This window comes from Dendropsophus ebraccatus, chromosome 4 (assembly GCF_027789765.1).
Source record: "Dendropsophus ebraccatus isolate aDenEbr1 chromosome 4, aDenEbr1.pat, whole genome shotgun sequence".
In the NCBI taxonomy this organism is placed as follows: Eukaryota; Metazoa; Chordata; class Amphibia; order Anura; family Hylidae; genus Dendropsophus; species Dendropsophus ebraccatus.
Window position 1 is genome coordinate 152,556,599 of NC_091457.1, and position 10,887 is coordinate 152,567,485.

A 10,887-nucleotide genomic window follows, 5' to 3' on the forward strand; every position below is an offset into this window, starting at 1 on the left:
GAAGGGAAAACTGTCATGAAACTAAATGTAAGTAGATACAGTATACCTCCCCTTTCTCTTTGGGGAAACAATTATTTTATGTATTTACACAAGGTTATCTATAGAGCTGGCCATACCCGTAAGAAAATAACCTAACCAAAATGGCGGGTTTTGACCATTTATTGTTTGTAAATTTGACATAAACAATGGCGGCAGACTTCTGTCTGCTGAAAGTGTGATCTGTCATGTTGGAATTTTTTTTTTTTTGGTGTATGTTGGATAAAACTAGATGTGTATGGCTCGGCCAACCACAACCAAACGTCCTCCACTTTGCACAGGGCCATTATTGTTTGGATTGAACATTAGGATGGACAAATGATTGTCTACATTCTAACAGATCATAAGTGGATGTGCTTGCCGAACTAAAGATTATCTATGGTTTCTTGGACCATTATATATGTAACTGCATAAAAAAAAATTATTTATTTGCTCATGACGTACACTTCATATAAGGTCATTGAGAACCTAGAGCGTGCTTGGGTTCTTCTAAACCTGAAGGTTCTGCATTTGATTACCGGTGTCTCAAAAGCCCTAGGGTCATTGGGTCATTGTACTGATGCTTCTCTTGACCAAGAGGAACTTTGACTAAGCAATCTTGGAAGTAGAGATAAGCGAACCTCGGGCACACTTGGGTTCTTCTAAACCTGAAGGTTCTGCATTTGATTACCGGTGGCTAAAGAGGTTGGATGCATCCAACTAAGGATGGACCGAACCCTCCGAGGTTCGGGTTCGTATGAACCCGAACGCTCGGCATCAGATTCCCGCTGTCTGCCCGCTCCGTGCAGCCTATGGCTATGGCTGTATCCTAGTTTTCCAGGCTGTCCTACCGCTGGATCCGCCCGCTGCACGGAGTGGGCAGACAGCGAGAATCATTACCGAGAGTTCGGGTTCGTACGAACCCAAACCGAACTCAGTTCGGACCATCCCTACATCCAACCTCTTCAGCCACCGGTAATCAAATGCATAGCGTTCCGGTTCAGAAGAACCCAAACATGCTCAAGGTTCGCTCATCTCTACTTCCAAGATTGCTTGGTCAAAATTCCTCTTGGTCAAGAGAAGCATGAGTACAATGACCCAAAATAAGTACACAATATAATATCCCACAATACAATATCATCCAAACTAAAGCAGTATATAAAACAAACACGTGACAATGACAGCAATGGATACGTCTATTATAAAGAAGTTAGGGAGCAGGAAAGAGCCTATAAAACAAGCCCTATAGTGTTTTAGTGAGCTTATGAAGCAGATGTGGTATAGGATCGTATAGCATTCATGTAATTACTTTGTCTGGACAGTTACTTAGAATACAATACGTGCATAAAACGCCCAGTGAATAGCCTGTGTACACGCTACTGTATACTCGCTCATTTGCTGTAAATCTTTTTATTTAGTTGTTATCCTGAATTCTGTAGATGCAAGATCGGTAAATAACATAGAAGCTAGCTCTTAAATACTGTCTGGTACAAGATCAGACCTTTTAGGGTTTGTTCACATTTGCATTATGTTCTTCGTGTTGGGGTTTTTAGAATTGTGACAAAGATAGCGCAGTGGGCAGCATTCTATTTGCTTTCGTAACTTGGGGTTGGGGGGATCATTTGATGACTGATATGTTATAGCTGTTATGCCTGTGTGGTAACATAAGTTGCAGATTTAAAGGGGTATTCCCATCTCAGCTTATTATCTCCTATCTATGATAAACTTAACCTTGGGGGTCTGACCACCGGAAACCCCATGTTCCCAAAAATGGGGCGCAACCACCCCCACAATGAATGGAGCACTTACCATGTCTGTGCAGCCACCTCAGCCTATGCTCTATAATTTTTTTTCTCTTTGGAGGCCATAAAGAATTTTTTGGAGTCCCAACAGTTGGACCCCCACAGATCAGCTTGTAAGGGCCCTATTACATGGGACCATTCGTGCAGAAAATCGTTATACTGTTTGAATTTAAACGATAATTGTCCTGTGTAATTGCAGGCATCGATCGAAAAATCGTTCATGTGTTGTTGATAGTTGATTTGGATCTGACCCTAAAATCATCGTTAATTGTTCGCTTATCATTCGCTAATCATTTGCTGTACTCCCGCATTTGTTCACCAATTGTTCAGTGTAATTCCGCATTGTTCCGTCTTTTGCTGGGATCAGTTGGAGTAAACGATCATAGCAACGATCATTGTAAAGATCATAACTAACGTCTATCGTTCTGGGTCATATAGGTAATGATTTCAGGTTAACGATAAACAATCTTGTTTGCGATTGTTTATTCTTAATTGTTAAAAATCGCTTTGTCTAATAGAACCCCAATTCCCTATCTCATGGACAGGGAATAACAGGGACCTCTCAATTAGGGGTCCCGGTGGTCAAACCGCCAGTAACCAGCTTCTTATGGATAGGGAATGACAAGCTGAAATGGGAACACCTAAAGGAGTCCAAAGGCCACCATACACATCGGCCTACTGTATATGTGGCCTCCATACTCTCCACCCACAGATGATGTCAAGGGAGAGAAGGATTGAGCATGTTGGATGCAACTGCCTGATCCATTTGTTCCCATCACCAGTGGCTTATCCCACCTCTCTACATTTAAGAGACATAATTATTGCCAAGCTGCACTAAAAATTCACGTACGTGGGGGGATCAGAAGAAATAGCTGAATGATCATGTATGGGTACCTTAAAGATGGCCATGCATATGAGATAGAAGTAATTTGATGGCTGCAGGACCATGGAATGATTGTCTGGTAAAGAATCACTTTGTCGGTGCAGCCATTCACACTTTAGTCCATACTGGTCATTAGTCTTTCGGCCTTGTCATACAGTACATGGTCACTGGCAATGAGCGAAGGGCGAAAAATAATGCTGGGACTGTTTTAAGAACTTTTCAATAAAAATTATTTGAGAATTATCCACTAGAGAATACAAAACTTTCAAACACAGATGACTTTATTTGAAATAATGACAGTTGGCTAAAATAATCGCTCATTGTTAAGTCTTAACCACCAAACTACCATTTTGGTTAAAATCTGTAATTTTCATCAACCTAATCTTTGATGTGTGTGGTGGCCTTAAAATATGTTTTCATGCCAAAATTTGCTGAACAATAACCATATCGAGGGTTCTTAACCCTTACCTGTCATTGCAAAAAAAAAAAAAAAAAACTTTTTGACTTTTTTGAGATTTCTTCCTCCCCCAACCTCATCTATGGGAAGACCCCTTATGTGCATTAGGGCCCTATTAAAAGGAGCGATAATCGCCCGAATCAGGCTGATTATCTTTCCGTGTAATAGAGACAATGATCATCTGCTGATTTTTTACAAAAAATCATCAGCGGCCAACCAAGCATCGCTGCGTGTAATAGCAATGCGCAGCCAATGGCTAATGGTTAAATAAACTGTTCATAAATTACCTCTTAATGCTCCCGGTCTCCTCCTGCCTTCTGTTCTCCTCCTGGCAACGCGTGCAGCAGCTTCTCTGAACTCAGCCAATCACTGTCTGGGAGCGTTGCGGCAATTGGCTGAGCAGCCTTTCAGCTCAGAAAAGCTGCTGCGTACGGTGCCAGGAGGAGAACAGGAGGCAGGAGGAGACCAGGAGCGTGAAAAGGTAATAAATGAAGAGTTTAGAGCAAGGTCTGCACGGACATCGCTAACGATGTCCGTGCAGCCCTTGCTAAACGATAATCGAGCCGTGTAATAGGCTCAGTAAACAAGCACCATTCTAGCAGATTGCGGCTCATTTACTTTATTGATCTGGCCCGTGTAATAGGACCCTTAGACTAAGGACTGGGAACCTTCAGCCATTCAACTGTTGCCGGATTAAGATTCCCATCATGCTGGGGCAGCAACAGCTAGAGTACTGAAGTTTCCCCATGCCTGCATTAGACAGTTTGCCCATCCTACCGGAATCATTTTCTGACAACTTCTTTTTTGAAGTGTATGGTGGACTTTATAGTCTTCAATTTGAGCCAACAGTTTCCCCATGTGACCAGAAGCTTTATCAAACTTTAGGCTATGTTCACACCACGTATATTTGAGGCTGTATGTTTGAGGCCGTATAGCAACCAAAACAAGGAATGGATTGAAAACACAGAGAGGCTCTGTTCACATAATGTTGTAATTGAGTGGATGACCGCCATTTAATGGCAAATATTTGCTGTTATTTTAAGACAACGGCTGTTGTATTGAAATAATGGAAGTTATTTACCGTTATATGGCGGCCATCCACTCAATTTCAACATTGTGTGGACAGAGCCTTTCTGTGTTTTCAATCCACTCCTGGTTTTGGTTGCTATGAGGACCTGACATGAGGACCAAATACAGCCTCAAATATACATAGTGTGAACCCAGCCTTATAATGAATTTTATTGCCTGACATGGGAAAGGTAAACATCCCACGTGAGTAGATCAGTGAAGACAGTGACGTCTTTTAGATTAGCAATTCCTTATTCGCGTCACTTGTGTTATCTCTAGTGCTATAGGTTGTATTCTCAGATTCTGATTAGACAATTAAAGTGTATGAGAGGGAAGTAATGAGACGATATGACAATTGGAAACACTTGTTATCGAAGACAATTTCCATAATGGTTTGATAGAATGTCATACATACTCTTAACGTTGGCCGTATAACGTCAATAACGGTGATCGTTCGGCCAACAGTTATCCCTCCCCCTCCCCATACACAGGAATGTTCAGCATGGTTGAGATCAATGCATGAGCCCTATGTTCGAGTTCCATGCATGAGCCCTATGTCCGAGTTCCATGCATGAGCCCTATGTCCGAGTTCCATGCATGAGCCCTATGTCCGAGTTCCATGCATGAGCCCTATGTCTGCGTTCCATGCATGAGCCCTACGTCCAAGTTCTATGCATGAGCCCTATGTCTGAGTTCCATGCATGAGCCCTAGGGCCAAGGTCCATGCATGATCCCTATTATTTAGGAAAGGTCTTGTGCATGGAACTCGTCTGGTGTGGATTGTATCTAGGGCGACGTGATACTCCAAGATCAGCTGCTGCTCCACACTGTTTTGCACGGGTCCTCATCGTGACAGGCACCCTTTAATTTACCTTATAAACATAATAGAAATTCAAGAGACCTGGAGGTAGCCAGTGGCCTCACAATTTTACCAATATTACGGCAACATCTTAAGGCTACTGGCCACCGAAGTGAACCACCAGGAGCCACCCATTTAAAGAAACTTTTAGACATGGTCCAACACCTTCACACATTCAGAAGACTCCCACCTCCCCTCTAAGTATCCGTATAGTGTGTATACTTGTCATATACGTCAGGTAATCCAGCAATACTAATTTCACTGTGATCTGTCAAGAATGTAACATCTATGGGGATGGCCCAGCTGTCCCCTAGATAGCCAGCCAATCTATCTTCTTAGGTGGAAATAATAGATTTTTGTACCCATACAATTATAGGTTTCCCCTAAAGATAAGCTATATCAGAGGTGACGGGCAGCTGCTTATCTCCTTCAATTGAAATAACATGCAAACACATGTTTGTGGGAAAGTCGGAGGATATACCTGTTTGCTGAGCAATCATTCAGCTAGCTGCTATCTTATTTGCATGGCCATTCACTTTAGATAACAGTTGCTTTAACCCACCCACTAGACGATCATCTAATATGTAGGGGGGGTCTCCTGGCTCTCCACTGATGGCAGATGGTGAGGGAGAGAAGGAGAGGGCAGTTGGACCTAAATATAATGCTCTTATGTCTCCCTCCGCACTCAGGTCCCATGCTAGTCCAGTCGAGGCAAGGGAATAAGGGTAGAGGGGTGTTGGTAGATTGCTGTTGAGCCAACCATAATCTAACAGCTATCACAAGTGTATGGCCTGCCTTAAGGTCGGTATACACCTTCAATAACTGACTTTATTTCTACCATCCATCGCCTGTCCCCATACACAGGAACGTTCAACACAGCCGAACGTTTCTGTGTTCTCTATGGGGAGGGGAAGGGTAAGTCGGACCAAGAGAACTCTGACTTCGGCTTACCTCTAGTGATGATCGAACATCGGGAAATCTAAGGTTCAAAAGAACTTGAACCTTGTCGAACCTTCCGCATTTGATACCCAATGCCTTCCCGGTCCGTGGGGAAGGAGGAGACAGCCCGAGTACCGCCTGGAATTTCAGGATTCAGCCTCAGTAATAGGCTGAATCCTGGAATTCCAGGCGCTACCGGGGCTGTCTCCTCCTTCCCCACGGACCGGGAAGGCATTGGGTATCAAATGCGGAAGGTTCAACAAGGTTCGAGTTCGATCGAACCTAAAAATTTCCCAATGTTCGATCATCTCTACTTACCTCTCCTAAAACAGAGGGGTCAGGGTGACATAATTTATCGGGAGAGCCCCTTATAACAATGGCCAAACCCACCGCAAGTGACAGGTACAGCCAACAAAAATATAAGGAGTATGGGGACCTTTTGCCCCATAAAATAAAAAAATTAAAGTAAAAAAAAAACACTGTAAAAAATATAGATTAATATTATTATTTTATAGGTTTAGTTTGAAAAAAAAAAAAAACTGATCCAGGAATTAAAAGTTTTACACAGTTGATATGTTATTACACATCACTCTATAGCCAACGTGAGTTTTCCTGTAACACTGCGACTTTCTAGCAGACTGGACAATAAAACAAGTCATTTCTTCTTTTCAATGCTTCTCTAGACATATGTTCTACCTAGAAGACCTATTAGCTCTTGCTGCAGTGCATGGTGGGTCCAGATGGTCTCAAGAATAGGCAGATAATTTGCCATCCATTGGTGTCAATAAACACGTACCCATTTATGATCAGCCTCAGGGCTTGTGCACACTGATCGTAACCCACCCACCCACCTCTAGTGCATTGCTTTATGTTGTGATGGGGTAACGACTATCAGGAACACTTGTCTGAACAGACAGGACAGAACGCGTCGCGCTCATGTAAACATCCGGGGTGTTTCATGGTAATCAATATTTTAGTGTCTTTTTTACGCAGCACTGATGTTTCAATGAATGAAGTGCAAAGGAAACTATGGGTGGGTAGATGGGGTTTGGATTCCTTTAGGACAGTATTTAGAAAGTAAAATGAAAGATTGGGGGAAGTCTTTTTGGAAATTTTTGTAGCAGCTCAATTATAAGGTTTATTTTAAGCAGCTTTCAATAAAAGAACATTAAAAAAGAAAAAAAAGAGCAACGTTAAAATCCTCCTCCAGCTAGTACACAAAGAAGTAATGAAAGGATATATGTAAGGGCTCATATGTGTTAGTGAAAAGCTGGCCGACCCTGATGATTCTGGATTTCCTTCAAATATATATGGGGAAGTTTCAGGCTCTCACATGACAGATGGTGTCTGGGTGGAAAAGGGTAAAGTATGTTGGGTTTCAAGTTACCAAACCTTTGCCTTCCACCATAGTTGTTTAGCAATGGCGTAACTCAAAAAACATGTATCGGGTGAGAGATCTGTTAGCGGAAGGAACATTTGGCCAACGACCACACATTAAGACTGTGCTACTACTCACAAGACTGTGCTCCTCCTCACTTTGCTCAGTTACTCACTGGTAATCATATTCACATTTTTAATAACACTACCGATTGGTGGCATAACTATAGGGATCATAGCATTTGTAGTTATGACCGGGCCTCCTAGTCCAAAGGGGCCCACAGGTTCTCTGCCACTTGCTCCACGTCTTAACAAGATGACTAGAGAGCTCGCTGGGTCATCCAATAAATGGCAAGGTGTTGCTCTGCTGTCCATCTTGTCCTGCCTTGTTTCTTCAGTGGGTACCTGGACTTGAGTGTCCTTCTTCATGGATGTCATCCAGTGGAGGCCCAAGAGGAACTAAGTTCATGATAGTGGAGCAACAAGATGCCAAAGAGGCCGTTGATCCTACACAGGGTTTCTGGTGGGACTATTTTATGGGTCCTGGTGAGGGTATCAGCACTGGAGTTGCAAAGGTACCTAGGCAGTCAACATGTTCCCCAGAACAGCTAGAAGACTATTGTCAGACCAAGAAACCCTGGAACTGTGCTGGCTGTCAACTAGAAAGGGTCTTATATGACTTAGGGTCCTTTTACATGATGCAATATTAGGCCGTGTACGAGAGCCTATCAGAGAGATCCATGCTTGCTTGCAGTGTCTGTACAAGGCACAATTAGCTCTATGGCCGGGCTGCACAAACAATCGCTGTATCTTTTGTGCAGCCAATAAAGTGCATTGTTTTTGGCTGCCCGTCTTCAGATTTTTAGGACTGCACAAAAAATTCGCATTTTGGCTGATTCCTGGCCCTCTTACTGTTACACCAGCCGATTGTCGGACGAATGGAATGAGCATTCCTAGGAACGTACACTAACGATAATTGGCCCATGTAAAAGGGCCTTTAGGTCAGCAAGTCCTGATAAGAGAAGAGCACACAGCTGGATTCATGGATTAGTGGTGGAGGCAGGTGTCATGGTAAATTATTAGTGGAGGGGGGCCCCTCGGTATGGGGTCTAGCACTTTCCAGTTATACCCCCAGGTACCATAGATTCTTCTTTTGAAGAAATGTCCAATCCTTTAGTAAACCTCTACAAGCAAATAACCCTTGAATTTAACTCAGAATCTGAGATGAAACTTAACAGTGACCTCTATTCTTTATAATCTATCTTTTCTCTATTCTAATAATTATAAATTCATAAATAGTCGGCATAGTTTTGATAGGAACAGGTCATATAGTTATAGTCAATGAACGATGCTAGAAATGCTCATTTAGACAATGTAAACAAAGCAAAGGATACTGGGATCATTAGTGCAGTGTGAAGACACTGCAAGTAAGCGCCGATCTTGCTTATCGTTGGTGGTGACGGACAGTCAAATATTATGCAGTGTAAGAAGACCTTGAGGTATCATGAGTTCATCATAGGCTTTAGGTTTGTGCCTATACATTAGGTCAATGTCAACGGCACCTACAGAGGCTACCGGAGGTGAGGCACCCCCATAGTGCGTGCAGTCCATTAAACCTGTATATTATACACCTGAGGATAAGCCATAGGAATTTCTACAGCCAAACTAAATAAATATAGATCAATAACCTCCATTAAAAACTGACATATGTAACACCCCGTTTCTAAGGCACAAATCCCCCCCCCCCCCCCATACCCTGACATATTATCGTATTAGACCGATTGCTGATCACAATAGGCCAGACATGTCAAAAGTTTTGATCGGTCCAGGTCTGAGTGTTCACACCTGTACCAATTGAGAGAACAAGCCGGGAAAATACTGCACCGTCTCTATGACATGTCAAATGTTTTCTATGATGACAGGTACACTTTAACCTATACTTTACAGAATTTCCATGTGGCTGTGTTAAAGTGCAAATTTAAATAAGCTTTCAAATGGTCTTTCCACTGCTTCCAGAATTAGATCCTGTGTCCCCTGTTTGAACAGCGCATCGGTCAGGCATATGAACTACTCTATTTAAGTCTATGGGACTTTGCTTACAGCGCTCGGCTATTTTCATCTGTCATGTAGATTTAAATGGAGTTGTAGTCCTATTGCTACTCCATTTAAACGGGGGAACATGGGTCCCCAGCTTCTGCCCTGCTACCACTCCATTCATAAGGTTACATGGGAACCCTACTTCTGCCCTACTTCTACTCTATTAAATTTGAGGGACATGGTACCTCTTTTCCTGTCCTATTGCCTCTCCATTCGAACAACGGAACCCCAACTCCTGCCTTACTACAACTCCTTTAAAATGGGTGACATGGGACCCCAACACCTGCCCTATTGCCACCCCATTCGAATTGGTGACATGGGACCCCAACTTCTGCCATACTGCCACTCTATTCAAATGGGTGACATGGGACCCCAACTTCTGCCATACTGCCACTCCATTCAAATGGGTGACATGGGACCCCAACTTCTGCCCTACTGCCACTCTATTCAAATGGGTGACATGGGACCCCAACTTCTGCCCTACTGCCACTCTATTCAAATGGGTGACATGGGACCCCAACTTCTGCCCTACTGCCACTCTATTCAAATGGGTGACATGGGACCCCAACTTCTGCCCTACTGCCACTCTATTCAAATGGGTGACATGGGACCCCAACTCCTTCCCTACTGCCACTTCATTCAAATGGGTGACATGGGACCCCAACTACTGCCTTACTGCCGCTCCATTAAAATGGCTGGCATGGGACCCCAACTCCTGCCCTATTGCCACCCCATTCGAATTGGTGACATGGGACCCCAACTTCTGCCATACTGCCACTCTATTCAAATGGGTGACATGGGACCCCAACTTCTGCCATGCTGCCACTCCATTCAAATGGGTGACATGGGACCCCAACTTCTGCCCTACTGCCACTCTATTCAAATGGGTGACATGGGACCCCAACTTCTGCCCTACTGCCACTTCATTCAAATGGGTGACATGGGACCCCAACTTCTGCCCTACTGCCACTCTATTCAAATGGGTGACATGGGACCCCAACTCCTTCCCTACTGCCACTTCATTCAAATGGGTGACATGGGACCCCAACTACTGCCTTACTGCCGCTCCATTAAAATGGGTGACATGGGACCCCAACACCTGCCCTATTGCCACCCCATTCGAATTGGTGACATGGGACCCCAACTTCTGCCATACTGCCACTCCATTCAAATGGGTGACATGGGACCCCAACTTCTGCCCTACTGCCACTCTATTCAAATGGGTGACATGGGACCCCAACTTCTGCCCTACTGCCACTCTATTCAAATGGGTGACATGGGACCCCAACTTCTGCCCTACTGCCACTCTATTCAAATGGGTGACATGGGACCCCAACTTCTGCCCTACTGCCACTCTATTCAAATGGGTGACATGGGACCCCAACTTCTG